This window comes from Puma concolor, chromosome A1 (assembly GCF_028749965.1).
Source record: "Puma concolor isolate L17-30 chromosome A1, mPumCon1.1.hap2, whole genome shotgun sequence".
In the NCBI taxonomy this organism is placed as follows: domain Eukaryota; kingdom Metazoa; phylum Chordata; class Mammalia; order Carnivora; family Felidae; genus Puma; species Puma concolor.
In genome coordinates this window covers 90,375,350-90,400,987 of record NC_141667.1, presented here as the reverse complement: position 1 = coordinate 90,400,987, position 25,638 = coordinate 90,375,350, and positions in this window count along the sequence as shown.

Sequence of the window (25,638 nt, the reverse complement as noted above, 5' to 3'; positions counted from 1 at the left end):
GTAGCAAGACAAATCATCCAGATGTTGCCAGATCAGTCAATCAAATCATTCAATCAAGTCAAGAATATACACTTACATGCACATGTGTATGTAGGTTGATGTGCAGAATACTTAAAGGCATAAATTCAACACTTGTCTTGAGGGATGTGGAGTTTAATTGGATATATTAGTTATATTAACGATATTTAATCAAATGATTACATATTAAGTATAGTTTTTTAAGAATATAGGATTTTATAATAGAGTATATAACTATTTTCAACTAGTAAGTCCAGGAAAACTTCTTGATGGAATTTATATTTGAGCTGAAAATTAAAGGATGGATAAGATTTAGATAGGCGTCCCTGAGATTAAGTACAACAATAAAAAAACACAAAATGTGTCCAGTGGATTGTGAATAGATTCAATCAAATGATGCACTCATTTACTCAATCATTTAATTATGTATTACACAACTATATATTGAGCACCTGATGTGTGCCAGTTGTTCAAGTAGACTCTGAGATAAAATGATAAATAAAATGGGCACTGTCCCTGCCATCATGCAGTTGCAATATGGCATAGGAAAGGGAAATGAGGTTGGAGCTTGAACACAGGAACTTTCTGTATTAAAGACTTTTGTTTTTATTGTAGGAATAACTGGGAGCAACAGGAGGATTTTTTTTTAATGTTTATTTATTTATTTTGAGACAGAGAGCACAAGCAGGGGAGGGGCAGAGAGACAGAGAAAGAGAGAGGGGGAGGGAGAGAATCCCAAGCAGGCTCCATGCTGTCAGCCCAGAGAATGACGTGGGGCTTGATCTCATGAACCATGAGATCATGACCTGAGCTGAGATCAACAGTCAGATGTTTAACCAACTAAGCCACCCAGACACCCTGGAAACAAGAGGATTTTAAACCAGATGGTGACGTGATCAGATGTGTGTTTAGAAAAACAATCATGGCTGTAGTATGGAGAATGGGAGATTGGTTGGTGATGATAGTGGATGCAGTTTTTGGAGACTAGCATAAAATAAATCAAGAGATGATGGTATTTTAGACCAAGGCCATTGGTATTGGAGCTAGAGAGAAAACAGAAAAAGTAGCATATATAGGAGGTAAGACCAGCATGACTTGCTGATGACCTGGATATGCAGGATTGCCAAGAATAAGTGTTGAGGATGGCTCCCAGTTTTCTGACTTGCCCAACCAAATGGATGCTAGGCCTGTTCACTAAACAGAATGGAAAAAAAATTAGGAGGAGATTATGAGTTCAATCTGTCCAAGTTCCATTTAAGTTCTCTTTGAGACATCCAGGAGGTTACTTTAAATAGATGTATATAATTACAGGTGTGAAACTTCAAGGAGATATAAATATGTGAGTTATCTAATATGTCACTTTGGGTTCTCTGAGAGTCTAATGCTGATTTGGAGTCGGAAGTGCAAAAAGTTTATTGATCAGAAACACAGAGGGTTGATGGTGCCTATCAAAGATAAAGGAGTGAAAAAATGATTGGTCATGGGCATGTTTGACCTGACACCTGACAGGAAAGAGGCAAGATTGGGCAGTGAGAGACTTAAACTGTGATACAAGTATGAGAAAGTCCTGACCAAATCAATGGTAAGCCCCAGATTAAAGATTGCCTCTTCAAAGAATCCTCATGATGCAGAAGTGGGCAGGCCCTAGGACATCCACTGTGCTCAGTCACTGACTAGGTGCTTCCCAGGAAAAACATTACCTTGGCTCAAATACTGTGGTGAGTTTGGAAAGTTTTATTTATTTCTAGGTATCTTGTGGTTTTTGTTGCATTGTAAATGGGATCAATTCCTTGATTTCTCTTTTTGTTGCTTGATTTTTGGTGTAAAGAAATGCAACAGATTATTGTATGTTGATTTTGTATCCTGTGACTTTACTGAATTTGTGTATCAGTTCTGGAAATTTTTTGGTGGAGTCTTTCAGGTTCTCTACATAGATTATCATTATGTCTACAAATAGTGAAAGTTTGCCTTCTTCCTTGTCAATTTGGATGTCTTTTATTTCTTTTGAGGCTAGGACTTCCAGTACTATGTTAAATAACAGTGGTCAAACAAACAAAGACAGTGGTGAGAGTGGATATCCCTGTTGTGTTCCTGACCATAGAAGAAAAGCTCTCAGTTTTTCCCCCTTTGAGGATGTTATTAGTTGCGGGTCTTTTATATATGGTCTTTATGATGTTGATGTATGTTCCTTCTGTCCCTACTTTCTTGAGGGTTTTTATCAAGAACAGATGACGTACTTTGTCAAATGTTTTTTCTGTATCTATTGGGAGGGTTATATAGTTCTCATCCTTTCTTTTGTCAATGTGGTGTATCACATTGACTGATTTGCAAATAATGAGCCACCCATGCATCCCTGGAATAAACCCCACTTGATCATGATGAATCATTTATATATATATATATATATATATATATATATATATATATATATATATTTCAGAGAGAGAGGAAAAAAAGAGAGAATGCTAGTGGCAGGGGGGTGCAGAGAGAGAGAGGAAAGAGAGAATTGTAAACAGGCTCCAGGCTATCAGTGCTGAGCCTAACATGGGGCTACTAGATCCTATGGCTGTGAGATCATGACCTGAGCTGAAGTCAAGAGTTGGATGCTTAACCAACTGAGCCACACAGGCTCCCTCAGTGATTCTTTTAATCTGTTGGATTCAACTTGCTAGTATCTTGTTGAGAATATTTGCATCCATGTTTATCAGAGATATTGGCCTCTAATTCTTCTTTTTAGTGGTGTCTTTGGTTTTGGAATCAAGGTAATGCTGGCCTTATACAATGAGTTTGCAAGTTTTCTTTTTCTTTGGAACAATTTCTGAGGAATAGGTATTAGCCCTTCTTTAAATGTTGGGTAGAATTCCCTGGGAAGCCATCTGGCTCTGGACTTTTGTTTGTTGGGAGATTTTTGATTAATGATTCAATTTCTTTGCTGGTTGCCAGTCTTTTTAAATTTTCTATTTCTTTTTGTTTCAATTTTAGTAGTTTATATATTTATAGCAATTCATCCATTTCTTCCAGATTTCCCACTTTGTTGGCATATAATTTTTTATCATATTTTCTTATAATTGTTTGTATTTCTGTGGTGTTGATTGAGATCTCTCCTCTCTCATTTGTGATTTTATTTATTGGGGGTCCTTTCTCTTTTTGATAACTCTGGCTAGGGGTTTATCAATTTTACCATTTCTTTCAAAGAACCAGCTTCTAGTTTCATTGATCTGTTCTACTATTTTTTTATTTGTTTGTTTCTGCTCTCATCTTTATTATTTCCTTCTTTCTGCTGGCTTTAAGTTTCATTTGTTGTTCTTTTTCTAGCTCCTTTAAATGTAAGGTTAGGTTGTGTATTTTAGATTTTTCTGACTTCTTGAGATATGCCTGTATTTCTATATATTTCCCTCTTACGGTCACTTTTTCTGCATCCCAAAGGTTTTGAACCATAATGTTTATATTTTCATTTGTTTCCATGTATTTTTTTATTTTTTCTTTAATATCCTCGTTGATCCATTCATTCTTTTGTAGAGTCTTCTTTAACTTCTATGTATTTGTTGTCTTTCCAAGTTTTTACTTGTGGTTGACATTAAGTTTAGTAGCATTGTACTCTAACAATATGCATGGTATGATCTCAATCTCTTTGTACTTTTTGAGGCCTGATTTGTGACCCAGTATGTGATCTATTCTGGAAAATGTCCCATGTGTGTTGGAAAAGATTGTGTATTCTGATGCTTTGGGATGAAATGTTCTGAAAGTATCTGTTAAGTACATCTGGTCCACTCTGTCATTCAAACCTAGTGTTTCCCTGTTGATTTTCTGCTTGGATCATCTGTCCATGGTTGTAAGTGGGGTATTAAAGTCCCCATACTGTTATTGTATTGTTATAAATGAGTTCATATATGTGTGTTTTGTTTTCTCTATTTGGGTGCTTCCAAGTTGGTGGCATAAATATTTATAATTGTTAGATCTTCTTGTTGTTAGACCCTTTTATGATGATATAGTGCCCTTTTTCATCTCTTATTATGGTCTTTGGTTTAAAATCTAGTTTGTCTGATATTAGTATGGCTACTCCAGCTTTCTGTTGACATCCATCAGCATGATAAGTGGTTTTCTGTCCCCTCACTTTCAATCTGCAGATGTTTTTAGGTCTAAAATGAGTCTCTTGTAGGTAGCATGTAGACAGGTCTTGTTTTGTTGTTTTTTTATCCATTCTGATACCTGATTCCTTTGACTGGAGCATTAGTCCATTTACATCCAGAGTGATTATTGATAAATAGTTATTTAGTGACATTGTATTACTTGTTAAGTTCTTGTTTCCAGAGATTTTCTCTGTTCCTTTCTAGTCTTTGTCGCTTTTGGCCTTTCTTTCTCTCTGAAAGATTCACATTTAATATTCCTCCTCAGGGCTAGTTTAGTGGTCACAAACTCCTTTGGTTTTTGTTTGTCTAGGAAACTCTTTATCTCTCCTTCTATGGGATAGAATATTCTTGGCTGCACATTTTTCCCATTCAGCATGTTGAATATATGGTGCCACTCGCTTCTGGCCTGCCTAGTTTCTGTAGAGAGATCTGCTGCTAACCTTATTTGTCTTTCTTTATAAATTAGGGATTTTTCCCCTGCTGCTTTTAGAATTTTTTCCTTATCTCTATATTTTGAAAATTTTACTCTATCCCTTGTATTGGCCTGCTTTTGTTGATTTTGATGGGAGTTCTCTGTGCCTCCTGAATTTGGATGTGTTTCCTTCTCCAGGTTAGGGAAGTTTTCAGCTATAATTTGCTCAAATAAACCTTCTGCCCCCTTTTCCTTCCCTTCTTCTTCTGGGACTCCTATAATATGAATGTTATTATGCTTTATGGAGTCACTCAGTTTTCTAAGTGTACATTCATGATTCAACATTTTTCTCTACCTCTTCTTTTCAGCTTATATTTTCTTCTATATCACTTAACTCTTTCCTCTGCTTCTTCAATTCTTGTCAGCATTACATCCACTTGGTTTCACATCTTGGTTATAGCATTTTTATTTCAACCTGACTACTTTTTAGGTTTTTTATCTCTGTGGTAAGGGACTCGTTGGTGTTTTCTATGCTTTTCTCAAGCCGTAGTATCCTTAGGATTGTTGTTTTAAATTCTGGATCAGTCATATTAATTATACGTGTTCAATTAGATCCCTGTCTATGACCCTTTCTTCTTTCTTTTTGGATGAATTCCTGCATCTTGGCATTTTGTGTAGGTCTCTGTCTTCTGTGTGTTAAGAAAGCTTGTTATGTTTCTTGCTCCTTAGAGTAATGACTTTATTAAGAAAAGGTCATATACTGTTCAGGACCTGGTGCTTCAGGAAGTTTCTGGTGTATGCTGTGTGCACTCTGCTCCTGTGTTTTGGCTGCTCTTTCCTAATGTCAGTCCTCTGCAGAGTTTCTCCTTTCCTGCAGTCAGAAACATTTGGACCTTTTCCAGAGTGTGGTGAGTTTAACTAGTTGTGCCCTAGTCTCTTTGTTAAAAAAGGCCTGACCCTATTTCCAATAGAGCTGTAGCTTTGAAGCATTCTATAGCCAGTAGACTTGTTGTGTGCATGGGGGTGGGGGTGGGGTGCTGGTCTTCTGAGGAAAGACCCACTGCTCTGGTTCTCAGGCACATTGCCCTAATAAAGAAGCACCTGCAGAGCACAAGGGGGCAGGGTTAGCTCAGGTTAGCTCAGGCCTCCACTGTTGGCATTGTGTTGCTCACTGAAGTCAGTTCATGCTGATGGGCAGGGGAGAAAAATGGCTCTGGCCCTCTTCCTACTGTCTGGAGAGGGGAGTTCATCCCCACCATTCTCTGGGAAGCTCTCACGGAAGAATGAAAAATCTCCCCTGGTGTGTCCAAGGCATCCTTAGATCACTGCCTTCACCTTGACTGTGTCTGGACCATCTGTCCACCTGGCAGCTGCAGTCCACTGTGTTTTATCTCAGGCATGCCACTGAGTTTCAAAACTCCAAACTCTAAGGGCCCAGTATGGCATAGACCTGCACTGATTCTCTGGGGAAGAGTCTCACAATGCTATGGCTGGTGCCAGTTTGTCCCAGAAGGGCAGCCACACCAACATGAAGGAATGTGGAGTTTAAAGTGCAGCAAAAGCCAGCATCCAGGTTAGCTGCCCTCAGCAGGTGTCTCTGCCCCTATGCTTAAGGGGTGGGGGAGTGCAATGGCCCCTGCCAGCTCTTTTGTTCCCTGAGAGGCAATGCCACCTCTCCCAGATGCACTCAGAAGGGGAGCCATCTCTCCCAGCATCTCAGAAGGAATCTTCAGATTGCACTGTCTGTTCCAGGGCCTCTGCCCTCCTTCACAGGAGCGCTGCAGGGCCTGCTGAGCTCAATACCAGCCACAGCACAGACTTCTAAAATTCCAGTCTTTGAGTTCCACTGGTTCTAAAATCTCATGATAGTCAGCCCCTCTCATTTTCCCAGTCAATGGGTTTAGGGAGGTGTTTTCCTTGTGCAGTCCCCTGTGTGCTGCTTTCTCCCTCTCTCTCTCCTTTCCATGATTACGGCTCCCTCCCCTCCTCAGCACCTGCAATCCTTTTCTCCCCCAAATCACCTCTCCACACCTCCTACTTTCCACGATCTGGTCTCTTCTCTCTCTCTAGTTGTGCAGTTTGTTCTGTCAGTCCTCAGATAAATTTCTTGGGTGTTCAGAATGATTTGATATCTATGTAGCTGTGTTTGAGGGATGAGGCAAGCATAGGGTCCTCCTACTACTCCACCATTTTAACTCCTTACCCCTAGTCTCCTTATTTTTTGATATACTGAACACATTCTTAAACTTCTTAATTTCCGTGAATGTCATTTTATGAGGAAGTATGGCAATATTAAGCCTGACTTTACATCTTATTGGCTGTGTGACCTTGAGCAAGTTTCCCAGCATAACAGTGCCTCTGTTTTCTTCTCTATAAATGGGGATAATAATAGGATTGTTGTGAACAGTAAATTAATTTATGTAAAGTACTTAAAATAAGCCTGATGTATTTTAAGCCCACCAATAATGTTAGGGGAAAATAAAAGATTAGGTTCAGTAGATACACTCAAAAAATTCATTGGCTATACTCTAAGAATATTTCTTGAAACAAATTTTTGGTAAATTTTATCAATTGAACAGTCAGTTTTGCCATTCAGGAACTGGTTATTAATCAAAATGATTTTAACAGGTTAATTTTCAGTTAATTTCTATGTTATCTATTAATAATCATTCTTTATGTGTGTGTTTGTTGTAGTTGTTCTTTAAAATTTTGTTTCTCCAAAAATAGGGGCACCTGGGTGGCTCGGTCAGTTAAGTATCCAACTTTGGCTCAGGTCATGATCTCGCAGTCGGTGAGTTCGAGCCCCACATTGGGCTCTGTGCTGACAGCTCAGAGCCTGGAGCCTGTTTCAGATTCTGTGTCTTCCTCTCTCTCTGACCCTCCCCCATTCATGCTCTGTCTCAAAAATAAATAAATGTTAAAAAATTTTTAAAAATAATAAAAATAAAATAAAATTTTATTTCTCCAAAAATCATGCTTTAGATGCCATACATGATTAAGAAAGCAATTACTATTCTGATAAGCAGTAATTAGTATAAAAAGTTGTTAAGGATTTCAAAAAAAGATATTCAGTGCACATGATTAGAAATTTGACTCATTACTTAACCAAAAAAAAAAAATTGGTATTTTACAACTCCAACTGAAAAATGAAATATTAAGAACATGTTGCTACATTATTTTCAAACATTTTTATACATTATAGAAACAGGTGATGAAGGTATGAGTTATAATGTAATAGTTCATTGAAGGATAAATACAAACCCTGAGTCAGCTAAGTAACAATTAATCCAGAGTCATGAAAAATATCTTTGGCCTTGCAGTATTGCACAGTGTTTTTTTTATATATATAATTTTTTAATGTTTACTTATTTTTGAGAGAGAGAGAGAGAGAGTAGGGGAGGGGCAGAGAGAAAGGGAGCTGTCAGCACAGAGCTTGACATGGGGCTTGAACTCACAGACCGTGAGATCACGACCTGAGTTGAAGGTGGATGCTTAACCGACTGAACTACCCAGGTGCCCCCCATTTTTTTAACCTTTTAAAAAATGTTTATTTATGTACAATGTTTTCTAATTGCATTTAATGGAAAATTTTTTATCAGATCATTATTTAAGGTAGGGGAATGAGAATACAAATCTCTACGTTGTTTGGTTTCATTGTTAGCCCATGGAAGACAGGGCATTAATTAATAGTTAATAGCTGAACAATTCAAGCGCCATGGTTTGGATCCAAAAATATTCTTAGAGCTAGGAGAGCCATATTAACTGCACTAAGCTGTAATATCCAGCTGGTTCTGCTGATCCCAAATCATAGGATTTTTACTTTGCAAGGGGCTCTGTAAATCTAGCCTGAACCTTCAATTGAGGCTATTTAAGGGAAGTTTTTAGAGACTTCAAAGGCTTCATAAGACCGTATATTTGCTAGGACTACTTATTACAGCTAAATCCTCCAAGGCTTTTGAATGTACCCATGTACTGAAGAAATTATTCAGCTTGTTGAAGGTCACTTATTAAAATGTGGCTCTGGGCTACTTGGTGAGAAAGAAAAGTGTAAAAGGCACGGAGAGGCTGGAGGAAGCTGCCCTGTTAGGGAGACTTGGCTGCGGCCCTGGCTCTTGGGTGTGCAAGGAAAATTTTATATACAATAAGCAGGAGGCCAACTACCAAGAGATAAGCCACACTTGGTTGTCATACATGAACATGATGCTACCATATTCTTCCAAGTTATGGATTTGTTAGTATGGGTCTTGTTTTGTGATTTTCTGTAGCCTTTTCCCCCACCTCCAGAGGAAGCATTAGGTTTGGGAATTTCATCAAAAGAAATGTATGACCTGAATATTATAGTTGACTAGTATGGGTTATGATTACAAAACTGAGACCCAAAGAGACTAGTCTTACACTGGTGTAGCATTTCAACAATCCTCCAAACAAGAGTTCCAATCTTCTCACATACCCTGTCTCTCTTCTAGCCTCTTATGCTCCCTGAATCCATGTTCCATCCTGCTAGGCTTTCCCACTTGGAGCCCAGCAGACACTTCACCACCCCCAACACATGCAGCTTCCTGTGAAAGGTAGTTTGTCTTTGGCTATCACTGTTTTCCTCAAGACTTGCCTGAGTGGATTTTGACCTCTGTCTCTCAGAGAGCAGGGAGCAGAAACTACATGGGACATACCCAAATGTACTTTCACTGACGGGTTGGGGCTGAGCAGGAGATGTGAAACAAAGGGTAAAAATTTCCTACAAATTTTTGTTCCATTGGAGATTATTAAAATATTAAAAATTATTTCACCATCTATTCAGCCTCTTCAAATAGCTCGGTTGTTTCTATGCATCAGTGACTAACATTTTAGCTAATTGAACCGACCATCATCCAAATCAGACATTTGCAGCTCAGAAATGGCTCACTGGTCAAACACAGAGTGGATGCCTCATGATGGTAGAAGAACTGTTAATAAATTATATTTGTGCTTCATGCCTAAGCATAAAATGATAACATTATACTCATATCAGAAACATGGGTAGAAGGGAGACAACATCACAAAGGGCTGTAGCCTTACATCAGATTATGGAGTAAAATAAAAGCAGACAATTTGTGAGAATGTAATTTTTCCCATGTATGGCTTTGTCTTTGGTGCTGTGATGCTAAAACTACATTTTGGAGAACAGAAAGAGCTCACAATTAGACAGTTTTGAATGTTACCTACCTCCTCTCTCTCTCTCTCTCTCTCTCTCTACTGGGCATGAATAAGCAAGTAACTCCTACATTGCATGGAGATTAAGTATTTATAACATCTGCAACTAATTTCTCAAATTGTCAGGAAAGGAATCCTCTATTAATACTGGGTCCCTATGGGAATATAGTCTTTATCTAGGAAAAAAAAAGGAATCAAAATTAGTGTGCTCAATAGCAAATTACTATTTTCTTCTCTATACTTCGTTGAAAATGAATTTGAAGTTCTCTCATACAGATCTCAGATATAGCTAAGATTTTCAAAGCTGATGATATAAACATGTAAAAAGGGAGTTCCAGAAGACAATTTGGATATGTCTACAGAAGAAAAATTTGAAGGCATATGTGAGACTGCCTGTAGAAGCAGTCAAGAAACTGATGGATAAACTGATTGGAAAGAGATTTTAAGACCACTTGCTTCTGTTTTCAAATATTCAATAAATTGCTATTACATGTTGGGGCGCCCAGGTGACTCAGTCAGTTAAGGGTCCGACTTCAGGTCAGGTCATGATCTAGCAGTTCATGAGTTCAAGTCCCATGTCAGGCTCTATACGGGCAGCTCAGATGCTGGAGCCTGCTTCAGACTCTGTGTCTCCCTCTCTCAGTCTCTCTGTCTCGGTCTCTCTCTCAAAAATAAACAAACATTTAAAAAAATTGCTATTACATGTTCAGTGTGTTTTGGTAATTATATTGTGGGGTTGCACAGAATGTCACTCTTGGGAGCCTAGAAGAACAAGCCTTAAATTGGTATGGTTATCTGAGGAGGTCCTCAAAGGTGCTCTGTAGAGAAGTGTTAGGGAACCAGCGATCATTTGAGAAGATACAAGAATATATATATTACAAGGCAGTGAATGCAGTATAAGGTGAAGTGCCAGGTTTATGAAAGAAAAAGGAAAGAAAATGAATATAGTCTTTGGACATGGTCCTTTTTTTTAATATATGAAATTTATTGTCAAATTGGTTTCCATACAACACCCAGTGCTCATCCCAAAAGGTGCCCTCCTCAATGCCCATCACCCATCCTCCCCTCCCTCCCACCCACCATCAACCCTCAGTTTGTTCTCAGTTTTTAAGAGTCTCTTATGCTTTGGCTCTCTCCCACTCTAACCTCTTTTTTTTTTCCTTCCCCTCCCCCATGGGTTTCTGTTAAGTTTCTCAGGATCCACATAAGAGTGAAAACATATGGTATCTGTCTTTCTCTGTATTGCTTATTTCACTTAGCATCACACTCTCCAGTTCCATCCACGTTGCTACAAAGGGCCATATTTCATTCTTTCTCATTGCCATGTAGTATTCCATTGTGTATATAAACCACAATTTCTTTATCCATTCATCAGTTGATGGACATTTAGGCTTTTTCCACAATTTGGCTATTGTTGAGAGTGCTCCTATGAACATTGGGGTACAAGTGCCCCTATGCATCAGTACTCCTGTATCCCTTGGGTAAATTCCTAGCAGTGCTATTGCTGGGTCATAGGGTAGGTCTATTTTTAATTTTCTGAGGAACCTCCACACTGCTTTCCAGAGCGGCTGCACCGATTTGCATTCCCACCAACAGTGCAAGAGGGTTCCCGTTTCTCCACATCCTCTCCAGCATCTATAGTCTCCTGATTTGTTCATTTTGGACACTCTGACTGGCGTGAGGTGATACCTGAGTGTGGTTTTGATTTGTATTTCCCTGATAAGGAGCGACGCTGAACATCTTTTCATGTGCCTGTTGGCCATCCGGATGTCTTCTTTAGAGAAGTGTCTATTCATGTTTTCTGCCCATTTCTTCACTGGGTTATTTGTTTTTCGGGTGTGGAGTTTGGTGAGCTCTTTATAGATTTTGGATACTAGACCTTTGTCTGATATGTCATTTGCAAATCTCTTTTCCCATTCCGTTGGTTGCCTTTTAGTTTTGTTGATTGTTTCCTTTGCTGTGCAGAAGATTTTATCTTCATGAGGTCCCAATAGTTCATTTTTGCTTTTAATTCCCTTGCCTTTGGGGATGTGTCAAGTAAGAAATTGCTGTGGCTGAGGTCAGAGAGGTCTTTTCCTGCTTTCTCCTCTAGGGTTTTGATGGTTTCCTGTCTCACATTCAGGTCCTTTATACATTTTGAGTTTATTTTTGTGAATGGTGTGAGAAAGTGGTCTAGTTTCATCCTTCTGCATGTTGCTGTTCAGTTCTCCCAGCACCATTTGTTAAAGAGACTGTCTTTTTCCCGTTGGATATTCTTTCCTGCTTTGTCAAAGATTAGTTGGCCATACTTTTGTGGGTCTAGTTCTGGGGTTTCTATTCTATTCCATTGGTCTATGTGTCTGTTTTTGTGCCAATACCATGCTGTCTTGTTGATTACAGCTTTGTAGTAGAGGCTAAAGTCCGGGACTGTGATGCCTCCTGCTTTGGTCTTCTTCTACAAAATTACTTTGGCTATTTGGGGCCTTTTGTGTTGAACGTGGTCTTATACCAAGCTGCACCCACTAGTACATCTGGTTCATGATGAATAACTTTTGGTGAAAGGTTATTTTAAAAGTTTGTTTTTTGGCAGCTTTTTAAAATCTGATTTAGTTATGTAATTAGTTACTATGGCTGCAGCTTTTTATGTCACCAACTGACTTCAGAATTTGGTGGACATTGCTTACCCTCTGCCATACAGGTACACTCAATTTAACAAATGTTCATAGAACAGATGCAATAATTACTAGAAACAGTAAAACAAACAAACATCAGAGGAACTGATTATCTTATATCTTCTGGAAGCACAGATGACAGAACTGTGCTTTGGACTTTATTTATTCAAATCAGTTGCTGTGTATTATCACTCTTTAGAGTTTGGGTTTTTTTCTTTGTGTTTGTTTGCGAGTCAGTTTGGGTCTTTGAGTGGTTTGCTAAGATGTCCAGGAGAAAGCCAAGAGTGGGTTTGTGAGAACAGTTACTTTTGCTTATGGTTCTTTTAACAGCACATGCCAGCTTTATTTTCATTTATTCATTATTTTATTTGGCTCGCTGTTTCATACCTCAGCCTCACTCCAGGACCTAAGAGGTCTCAGTCTTTGTACTGGTCCTTCGAATCCATTCCCACAAAGTTACCTCACTGATCACATTGCCTGCCAGTGACTTCTGCCTCTCAGAAGGATCACAGGGCTCCACGCTGACCCAGCAAGCCCTGAGATTCTGATCTGCCAAGTCCTGTCCTGTCCAGGCCTCACACATTACATTCCCTTCTGTAATCACAAGTGTGACTTGAAAATTGGTGTTTTTGCATACTTGTATGTGTGAATGCGGTAACTTGCAGCTGCTAGCACATGTATGTGTGTCATTTTTAGGGGACTGGTTCTGCTTTTCATTTCCCAGAAGTCACTACCATACAGATTTTCTGAGAAATATTTGTGTGTAGCAGGTTAATGTTCTGGTTTTTGTCCTTTTTGTTTCCTGTTCTTATTCCACGCTGTGATGTTGCCCTTCTTGAGAGGCAATGATGCCAGATAGGAGGATGGACAGGCTGAACACAAGGATTAGAAGGAAGTGGTTTCCTTAGCAACAAAAACCTTGCGAGGAAAGCCACACTACTCAGCCACTACTCATGTCTCTCTTCGTCTGGTTTAAATAACACTGAGGTTCTGAATGCTAAGTACATATCTGATTCTGAATCATTTCTAGTGGAAATGATAGCAAACTGGCACTGTCTACAAAAAGTTGAAAATTTGACAAGTGTGCAACATACTTTTATATGTTAATAGACACCTCCAAAAGTATCTTCTTCCTATTAGCGTGTCATTGCTTTTGCACTTTTCATGACTTGAAGCCGCAAAATAGTTTTCTCTCTCAAAAACAAAGCAGGTAAAGAATTTGCAAAAATCCAGATTAAAAAAAAAGTTATAAGAAAACTCCCCTTACACCTGTAATGTTTGCTGTCTATCCCAGTGGCCAAAAAACAATCTGTGGATTAAATGATAGGGTAAGAAAGTCACTCTAATTTAGTAACTTGATTCTGGTTCTTAGTAGTACTTCATTTTAAGATCTTTAAATTATTCTTTTCTTAATTCTGCACTTATTTTATTGATATCCTGACACGAGAGTATTAACATTTGAGTGATTATTAGTCATTAAATGGGAGCTGACACACTGAACTTGGTTCTCCATATTTACTGATCAGCACTTAACATTAATAAATATCTCATACCACACAACCAGGCATAAGTTTGGCACCTGAGTATCATACCAGACTTAGTCACAAAACTGTCATTATATCTGAACACAACTATTGATGAAGGAAAGATCACTTGTCAAACTATTACCTCTAAAATACCGGTCCATCTTTGAAAGATCAGTTATTATCCATTATTTTCTTAAAATTTTTGATTTAATATACATTGGTAACATTGAGTGGAGGAAGGGCACAGAGAGAGGGAGACACAGAATCCAAAGCAGGCTCCAGGCTCTGAGCTGTCAGCACAGAGCCCGACGTGGGGCTCAAACTCACAAACTGCAAGATCATGACCTGAGCCGAAGTTGGACGCTTAACCAGCTGAGCCACCCAGGCGCACCAGTTTATTTATTTATTTTGAGAGACAGCGAGCGTGGGGGAGGATCAGAGAAGGAAGGAGAGGGAGAATCCCAAGCAGACTCCACACTGTCAGTGCAGGACTCATGAACCATGAGATCATGACCTGAGCTGAAATCAAGAAACGGATGCTTAACTGCCCGAGCCACCCAGATAACCTCCCCCCAAAATGTTTCTTATTTGAGCAAAGCTGGTTAAGAGTATAAAACAATGCTGTCCAATAGAGATATAAGGTGAATAAAATTAAAAAGCCATGTATATAGTTTAACATTTTCTAAAAACTGTTTTTATAAAAAGGAAAAAGAAGTGAAATAATATTTTAAATACCTAAAATATTATTAATACATATAACCAATATAAAATTATTGAGATTTTTACATTTTTAATATTTCATCTTCAACATCTGACTTGTATTTTACATTTAAGTTTATCTTAGTGTGAACCAGCCTTATTGCCAGTGCTGAACAGCCACAGGTGGTTCATAATTACTGTATTGGATAGCACAGGTATAGAGCATAAAATATCACCAAAGGCATTTGAAGTTCACCTTCTTAGAAGGATGATGACCCTGTAGAAATACTATTTTTCTTAGTAAGATAACAGAATCCATCTCTTGAGGTGTTTGGAAAAGTTAACAAATTGGCAATGTTTTCTGAATTTAATATTAGGTGCTCCCCAAAAAAGTGTTTAAACGCTCCTAAGAACTTTCCCAATGTTCTTCCCAGAGACTGTAATTAAGTTGATGGTAATAGATTAGAAACCAGTGGCAAACTTAGTGAATTCTGTTTTGCCCATGAAATATTCTTGGAAAAAGTTCCTCACAGATTGAGTAGATCGGGTTGTGATATTAGCATAAGAGAATTGAGAATATCTTGCAGAAACCAGCTCTTTACTGAATTAGTTCATAACCACTATTTTTAGAATGTAAACGTACACAGTGTGGATCCGCGGTGACTGAAATGAGGAAATTGTAAATTCTTCTAAAGGAGGTTTCATTCCAGTCTCCTTGATTACAGAGAGACACTTCCTTCTCAGAATGCTATTCCAGCGAAGAAAAAGAGAAAGGGAGGAAAGGAATGGTTTAGCTTTGCCAACTGGCTGAATTAAGCAAATTTCTTTTTCTCCCAATTTCCTGTAATATTTACAAACCATTTTCAGAAAACCTAGGTAGCAAGGACACAACTAATTTTTGAATAATTTCCATGGATGAAGATATCCTAAAGATTTTTGGAATAAATAAGGAACTATTATGTGAGCTCACAAACTAATTTATAAGCTTTCTATTTTTAAAGAAATTCAAGACAAGTGTTTCATTTGGAGATTCTACCCCCTATCATTTATTAACACTGTCATTAGCCCAACTGGATTCCTGAATGTATACTGTCACTAGACAACTTAAGTCTAGATTGTAAATAGTTAACAGTAACCTATTTGTGAATTAAAGTGAAAAACCATACATTACACAATGGGTGAGATTAATGGGAGAACTAGACTTCTACATGTAAGGATCAGAGTAGCTTTTTGGGATACAGAAGCAAGGAGCAACAAATAACTTATGGCACATTACCAGGAAACAATCATTTAACTCATTGAGCCAATAAATATTTTTAGAACTACCATATGCAAATTGCTTCACTTAGATGCAATAGGAACTCAAAGACAAATCACATGTGAATTCTGCATTTAAGGATTTATAAGTTAGTGGATGAGAAAACACCATAAAGAGCTATAATGGAGGCTTAAGAATCTTGAGATCTAAAGAAGAAAGATAAGGTTTAAGGGTAGAGGCTATTATTGTCAGGAAAGGAGTCAGAGCAGCGACTTAGAGGAAGCAGACTTGGACTGGTCCCTGATGGAAGGGTTTAGTCTCACGAAAGAAGCAGAGGGCACTGAGGGAGAGAAACTACGAGCAAAGGGAAGACTCCTGAGGGAACACAAGAAAACTTTGATTCAGAAGTGATAATATATGTTCCCGCACTGCTCAAGGATTATGTTCTGCACGGAAAGAAATTTTCACATATTAATAATGGTGATTCTATGCAGTTTTTCAGCATCGGTTCAGATTTTTTAACTAAGAAGTCACTTTCGATCATAGCTTGCAGTAAAATAAATTCTATGTGCAAATCATAAGCATGTGCCTCTTTCTCAAGTTTTGTGCTATTTCAGGGAATCAGATTCATTAATTAACTCACTGGTTTTGCCCATATAGGTGTTACTGGCATTAATATTTGCCAGCATAAAGAAAAATTATTTACGTAAAATGGAAAAGAGAGATTAGTTAAAATAATATAATTAGTTAAAATAATATAATTAGTTAATTATAAAATAATATAATTAGTTAAAATAATATAATTATAATTTGATGTTATCAGTAAAAAGTATAGGCAATTTCTTATCCAGTAAATTTTGGCCTTATGTATTTTTTCTGATATTTTACTTACATGATGTCTATAGCAGGTCTACAGGCACTTTCCTTAGTGATTTGTTATAAATTTTTTTAAACATCTGTTTATTTTTGAGAGAGAGAGAAGCAGGGGAGGGGCAGAGAGAGAGGGAGACACAGAAGCAATAGCAGGCTCTAGGCTCTGAGCTATCAGCACAGAGCCGGACTGTGGGGCTCAAATTCACAAACCATGAGATCGTGACATGAGCCGAAGTCAGACACTCAACTGACTGTTTTAATGTTTGTTTAGTTTTGAGAGAGAGAGAGCGCTAGCAGGGGAAGGGCAATATGGGATTGTTGGAGAGTTCACTTCAACTAGTGGAGGACTAGAGTTGATGGATATGCCCTAGCCTCGTATATATCAAGAGATAGTTGTAAGGCTATGATTTCTCAGTGGGTCACCAGCTGGAGCGCCCCTGGATACAAGACTAACTAGTTCCCTAACACACCCTTTGCTGACTTTCTGGTTTTTTTCTGGCTCTCCACTCTCACTCCCAAATAAACCACTTGTACTCGTCAGGCTCTAATTTATGAAAGAACCACATATCACCATTCTTAAAAGGAATTAGGCACTTAAAAAAAATTAAGGTTCAGTAACAAGGTGACTAAAGAACTTCCATCAGGGCCCATCAACAGAACGCTGAGAAAATCAGAACCCTGTGTATAAAAATGGATTATAATCAAAATATTAACTTATGTATCATTGGTTTTAAAGCTGGAATATACTTCCTAACAAAAACACATCACAATGATGGCTAAATTCCCGGTTAACAGAAATGAATTAAGCTCACAAATAGCAGAAAAAAATTAAGTAATAAATGTAACTCATCCTATTTTATGAAGTACATACCATTAGTGTGCAGGGGCTGCCATAATAAATACCAGACTGGGGGGCTTAAACAAGAGAAATGTATTTTCCCACAGTTTTGGGGGCCAGAAGTCTGAGACCAAGGTGTTGGCACAGTTGGTATCTTCTGAAGCCTCCCTCCTTAGCTTTTAAATGACTGTCTTCTCCCTGTGTCTTCACATTTTCTTCCTTCTGTGCACACCTGAGTCCTAATCTCCTCTTCTGATGAGAACACAAGTCATATTGAGTTAGGTTCCTCCCTAATGACTTTATTTTGACTTAATTACCTCTGTAAAGACCTTGCCTCTGAATACAATCACATTCCTAAATTTTTTTTAATGTTTACTTATTTTTGAGAGAGAGAGAGCACACGAGCAGGGTAAGGACAGGGAGAGAGGGAGACACAGAATCTGAAGCAGGCTCCAGGCTCTGAGCTGTCAGCACAGAGCCCAATGTGGGGCTCAAACTCACGAACTGCAAGGTCATGACCTGAGCTGAAGTCAGGCGCTTAACCCACTGAGCTACCCAGGTGCCCCCAAAACAATCACATTCTGAAGTACTTGGGGTTAGGGCTCCAACATACAAATTTGGGGAGAAGGACACAATTCAGCCCATAATACACCTTTATCTTTAAACTTTTAGTTTTCAACTCTTTGATAAATGTTAAGTAATCAAATAAACAATGAAATCACATCAACTAAAGAATTAGAACATTGTAAATACCTTTGAAACCATTTGTGGTCTCCCTCCCTCTCCTAACCCCATCCTTCCCTCCAAGAAGTAGACACTAACCTGAATTTTATCAATTACTTGCTTCTTTTATAATCACATATGAATGCATACTTAAGCAATGCATTGTGTTTTTGAACTTTACAAAAAGAGTAATGATTTGGGACACCTGGGTGGCTCAGTCAGTTAATCATCTGACTCTTGATTTTGGCTCAGGTAGTGATCTCAGGGTTTCTGTGTTCAAGCCCCACATCAGGGTCTGTGCTAGATGTGCAAAATAAATAAATAAATTTTCTCAATATAAATAAATAAAATAAATTAGTTAATTAATTAATTAATTAAATAAATACAGTACAAATAAATTATTTGTATTTATTAAATAAATACATAAATAAGTCAGACACTCAACTGACTGTTTTAATATTTGTTTAGTTTTGAGAGAGAGAGAGCGCGAGCAGGGGAAGGGCAATATGGGATTGCCATAAATAAATAAATAAATAAATAAAAACTTAAAAAAATAATATATATTATTATTCAAAATAAATAATAAATAAATAAATAAAATAAATGAAATAAATAAATAAAATAAAAATAAAATAAATAAATACTCAAAATAAATAAATAAAAACTTAAAATAAAACATAAAAAAAATAGTACTGCTTTGTGTATGTCTTATGGGACTTGCTTTTACGTCTCAGTATCTAAGATTCTTCCACACAGAAGTAGGTATGGTTCATTCATTTCACTGTTTTATAAGATCACATTAAGTGATTCCACTAATACATAACTGTTCATTCTCCTGTTGATGGGATTTAGCTTTTCAGGCTTTTGGTTATTAATTATACTGCTGTTGTTGTACATATCTCTTTCACATGTGTAAGAGAGATGCTCTATACCCAGGAGTGCAATTGCTGAATTGTAGGTAATGTGATTACTTACCTTTACAGGATGACACTAAATTGTTTTCCTAAAGTGATGGTGCCAATTTATGGTCCCAACAAGTGTCTCAGATTCCTTGATAATGTGTATTGTGGCCAGTACAGGATATTGTCACGTTTGTAAATTTATGCCAATGTAGATGTCAAATGATAGGAAATTGTGTTTCTAATTTACATTTTCCTGACAACTAATAATTATTATGAGTCTCTTATGTTTATGAGCTATTCATGTTTTCTCTTCTATTAAAATGCTTCTGTGAAATGCTTCTTTTTATTTTTTCACCCACTTTTCTACTCAGCTTTTTTTGTCTTTTTTATTTATGATTTTTTTCTGTACCTGAAAAATGGAATTCTGGAATGGAATGGAATTCTGTTCCATTTACGTCTATATTTGTGGCAGTTGTCATATCTTTTTATTTGCATGTATTTTGAACAGAAATTCTTAATTTTGATGTAGTTGAATTTAGCACTCCCTTGTTTTCTAACTATTGTTTTTGTGTGTCCAAAAAATTCTTCCCTATCCTGAGTTTACGTTTTTCTCCTAAACCTTTGTCTCATATATGTTGCTTTTTATGTCTTGTTTTCCTCTCCTGATGTTGTAACTGTATTTCCTTTAAAATGTTTATGGTCTATTCCTCACATTTATATCTTTATTGCTTAGGTAATTGACTTTTGGGTATGGTATGAGGTAGGGACCAAATTCCATTGTCCTTCTGCATAAATAATAAATTGTCCTATCAATGTTAGAATAAAGTCACCATTTTGCTTTTGTACCTATTGCTAAACATTTCAATTGAAACTAAAACTTCAGAAAGAGGAGGAAGTATGGGGCGCCTGGGTGGCGCAGTCGGTTAAGCGTCCGACTTCAGCTAGGTCACGATCTCGTGGTCCGTGAGTTCGAGCCCCGTGTCAGGCTCTGGGCTGATGGGCTGATGGCTCGGAGCCTGGAGCCTGTTTCCGATTCTGTGTCTGCCTCTCTCTCTGCCCCTCCCCCGTTCATGCTCTGTCTCTCTCTGTCCCAAAAATAAATAAACGTTGAAAAAAAAATTAAAAAAAAAAAAAAGAAAGAGGAGGAAGTAGATAAGTTGTCATAAGAATGTAAGTATATAGTTAGTAGCCAATCAGCCATTTTGCTAGGTGAACAGGTAGTGTAGCCTATAAAGGAGAAGGAAGAATGATTTGTACTGTAAAGACAAGCATCCTTCAATGCTGTGTTGAAAGGGAGACTCTAGAAGAAAAAAAGGTTAAGTGTATTCATTCAGGGTGAAGATAGTGAAATGAACCTTGTATTGGAATCATTTATAATACACAGGACTTTCACAAGCATGAATATGTAATCAGAAACCATCTGACCTTGATTTTAAAAATCTACATGCTTTTAAGAAAACCTTTATCTACTGTCTCATTTAATTCTTTCATCTTGTCAGACATATATATAAGACAAAGAGAAATTCAGTCACTTCCCAAAAGACACATGGTGACTTGGGGACAAAGCTGTGCATATGGTTCAGGTTAGATGTGTCAGAGTAGTAAACTTAGAACAAAAAAAAATAAAAAAATAAAAAATAAAAAAAAGACAGGGACACAATTTCTTTTTAAATACATCAACACAGTTTGAATACTTTTTTGGACTATTCTTTATTTTCTAAATGTGTGGAAATGTAAACCACTAGTCTGATACCAAAAAAAAACGTATTTTGAAAATTTTGTTCTTTATGCCTACCCCAAGAAAGGTTAAGCCTAGAGATAATTTCTTCTATCATATTCCTAGCATGAGTGGATTTCCTCATTTAAAGCTTATCAGTTTGCGTCACTGTAGAAAACATTAGCAATGAAATATTCCTCTCTTGATAAGCAAGTTGAACTTTCTCACCTCCAGTTAGCATGAATAGGTTTGTTTGGCTACTAACGAATAATAGTTTGAGGATAGCATAAAAGAGTAACCAAAACAAACAAACAAAAAAATCCGAGTAGTTACCTTCACTAGGCTTCTTTTATAGTTGATAAAATGTTACAAAACTCACAAGCTATGATCCATGAATTTATGACTTGGGGTTCTGTAACTTTATTTTCCCTTGTAGAAGAAAAAAAAGACAATAGGTACAATAATTTGTCTTATAGACAGAATTTTCATTCTTTTACAGCTGTGTTCTGCCTAATATGTGGGTTACAGCACTTGGCTGCCAGGAAATTATTTCTCAGAATATCTGCAAAAACAACTTTGCATCAGGAGCTTGGAATTCTGGAGAAATATTTTTCATTTTTTGAAACAAAATTATACTACAAATGGCTATTTAGCCATCAATTTCTCGAGTTTATGAAGTTGTGTTCAAATGGTTTCTGAATTTTTTGCATCCTCAAAACTTGACTCTCTCTTAACAATGATGCTATATTGGATAAGAGAAAAAACCACAGAGTGAGGACAGATATTTTTATGGAGAAGAACACGATGGAGCAAAAGGGAATCACATTGGTAAGAGTTTATCTTTAAATAAAAATTATAATAAGAGCATTACATAAAAATGTTGGTCTTGTAATCCCACTTCAATAATCTCTTTCATTCTCATCAATAAAAAAGTCCCCAAATTTATTGAAGTGAAATTGACACACAATAAATGTATGAGTTTTCACAAATACATATGCCCATGTAACCACCACAATCAAGATATAGAAGATTTCAGAAATTCCAAAAGATTCCCTGTATTCCTCCTTTACAAGTTTCTCCTTTGCCCTCTGACTCCAGGCTACCAGTGTTCTTTCTGTCACTAGAGATAAAATTTGCCTTTTTTAGAGTTTCATATAAATGAATCAAAAGGTGCATAGTCTTTTATTTTTAAAGTCTTTCCCTCAGAACAATGTTTTTGATATTAATCCAGGTTGCTGAATGTTATCAGAAGTTTATCCCTTTTTTATTGCTAAGTAGTATTCTATTATATAGCTAGCATAATCTATGTACCCATTTATGGACAGTGCTCTGTTCTGACTTAGGGTTATTATGGATAAATCTATAGAATTTCATAAACAACTCTTTTCATTGCTGTTGGGTGAATATCCAAGAGTAAAAGTGCTGGGTCAGTTGATACATAGATGTTTAACTTTATAAGAAACTACCCAACAGTTTCCCACAGTGACTGTACCACTCTACACCTGAACTAATAATGTATGAAAATCCTTACTCCATATTCTTGCTTTGTATTATACTGTGTATTATCAGTTTTAAAATATTTTACCTATGCTATGGAGTTTGCGTTTATATCTCATTGTTGTTTTAATTTGCTTTTCACTAATGACTAAGGGTAGCTTTTTAATTCTTCTTTTGCCGTCTATTTCTTTTGTGAAAATTCTGTTAAAATCTTTGCCTAATTTTAACCAGATTGCTTCTGTTCTTATTACTGAATTTTAAGATTTTTTTGTATATCTGGATCTGGTCTTTAAATATACTTCTTACAAATATTTTCTCTCAGTGTGGTATTTTGTTTTTTAATTGTGTCTATTGTTGAGTAGAAATTTAAAATTTTCATAATATCCATTTTTGGGGTTTTTTTATGCTTTGTACTTTTTCATCCTAAAAAATTTTCACCAACCTTAAGGTTGCAAATATTTTCTTCTGTTTTCTTCCAGAAGCTTTATAATTTTAGAGTTTATGTTTAGTTCTATGTTCCATTTAAAATTAATTGTTATGTACCACATTTAGGGACAAGGATCACGGTTCATTTTTCTATCCAGTTGTTCCAACACCATTTGTTGAAAATACTATCCTTTCCTCATTGGTTACTTTCACGTGTTGTTGAAAACTAACAGGATATATGGTGGGGGCCAATGTTTTACATTTCAATATAATTTTATAAATCATTATAAACTAGGCTATAGATCAATGCAGACCAATGGGATATAATGTGTCTTAACCTGTTCAGGCTGCAATAACAAAATCCCACAGACTGAATGGCTTATAAAGAACAGAAATATGTTTCTCACTGCTCTGGAGGCTGGAAGTTCAAGATCAGGGTGCCTGCATGGTCAGTTTCTGTGTTTGGTGGGGTCCTCCATCCAGTTTATGAGCAGTAGTATCCCACCTAATTTCACATGGCAGAAGGTGTGAGAGAGCTTTCACAGGTGGGTTTTATAAGGGCGTTAATCCCATTCATGAGGGCTCAGCTTTAATCATCTCCCAGAGGCCTCACGTCCTAATGCCATCACCTTGGGCATAGGAATTGGGGGTCGGTCAGCAGGGAAAGGAGGAGAACACAAATATTCAGACCATAGTACAATTCGAGCCAAAATATATGAGGAACATACATAATTTAAATTTTTCTGGTAGCTACACTAAAAAGGTAAAAAATTAAACCCAAGAAATTATGTTTATTTAACTCAATATACAAAAGTATTTTCCTTGCAAAATGTTATCAATATGAAAGTATTGATGTGAAAATTTACATTCATTTTTGGCACTAGGTCATCAAAATCTGGGGTGTGTTTGTACTTACAGCATATCTTAATGTAGACTAGCCAGATATCCAGTATTCAATAGCATTATGTGATTACGTGGCTAATGGCTACCATTCTGGACAATTTATTTATAGATCAATTTGGAGGAAAACTGACAGATTAACAGCATTTAGTTGTTAATATTCATGATTACATTTTAATATATTAAGTTGTTATTTTCATCAAGTTCAAAATACTTAATTTCTGTGAGCTTTGGGAAGGTGGAGTAGCAGGATCCTGAGCCCAGCCTGGCCCACGGACACACTGAGACAACAGTTACATCTATGTGACTACCAGTGAAAATGACCTGAAGACTGGCAGAGCAGACTTTCCAAAGTCAATCATTGAGAAAGGCTGCACTGGAAAGGGTAGGAGCAGTGGAGACATGCATGGAAACCAAAGCCCTGGCATGACTAGCCACAAACAGGAGGGATACTACCAGCACAGAGAAGCAAGAGTATCAGATGCCAGACAAGGAACTCCTGACACTGGGGATACAATTGGCAAGACCAGTCCCCATTATGTCTGGCTTTGAAAACCAGCATGGCCTAACTCTGGAAGCTTTAAAAATCAGTGAGCTTAATTCTGGGAGAGCAGGACAGCTACAGGAAACTAAGCTCCCACCCTTCAAGAGTCAGCACACTAAATAACTCAGCCTGAGAAATGTTACAGAAGCAGAAATGAGCCTGGGGTGTATGTGAAGGAAATATATTCACTTAATCTCAGAACCTGTCTTGGAGCAACAGGGATCAGCAGTAGATTTCTCTGGGAACAAAATTCTACTGGGCACCATTTCTCTTCCCCTTCCCTAGCCTAGATAGATGGACACTTAGAATAGCCTGCCCTAATACCATATGCCCCACCCTGGCATTTTCCTGTGGACCTGCCCCATCCAATCCAACAGTCTAGGCAGACATCCCTTCAAAGTGCCTCCTGCTCTGGGGAGAGGGGAAGATAAGCCCATATCAGCATGCCTGCAGTTCCTGTAGCTGAACATCACAGATGGCCATGCAGGCAGCAAGCCCTGCCCTTTGATGTGTCTTCAGTTGTGACAGAGAGGCTAATTGCAGACAGCTCTCCCATCCACAAGCACACAGCTGCTGTAGGTAAGTCTCTCAAAAGTGTGGAAAGCAACCCCTGGCCAGTGCACCCACAGCAGGCAAAGCAGGTCACTGCACCTGGCTGGGCTAAAGGCAGCCATGGCTTGGCCACAACAGAACGACACATGCAGCCCACACAGGAGACACCATTGCTGTGCCTGGTTCTGGTGACCAGGAAGAGTTGCTCTATAGGGCACCACAGAACCTCTCTGCATAAGGCCACTACTTTTAAGACCAGGAGATATGGCAGAACTACCTAACACAGAATTAGACAAAATTATGAGCCAGAGGAATTTGTCAGAAATGAAAGAATGACAAAATTATAGTGAAAGAGCTAACTGAAACATATGAGAAGTACATCCGTTAAATAATTCAAAGTAATGGTCATAAAATACTCGCTGGACTTGAGAAAAGACTGGACAGAAAATATAAAAAAAAAAAAAAACAGAGTTGAAGAATTCAACAACTGAAATAGAAAATAAACTAGGGGAAATCAATAGATTAGTGTGTTGGGGTTATTACTGAGGATGATGAGATTATACACATTGCTTGGCTAGCTAAAATGTAACAGAGAAATTTCTGGTGGGCTGCAGTTAAGCTCAGGAGGGGCATGGGTAACCACCCTGACTGAGGAATGCCCTGGGGTACCAGCCCTCCCAGGTGTTTCTGCTGTCCTTGGGGAACAATGTATACATTGTATACAATGTATACATTGTATACAAAGTTTAGAAAAACAATAGAACACATAGACTCTTGCTGCA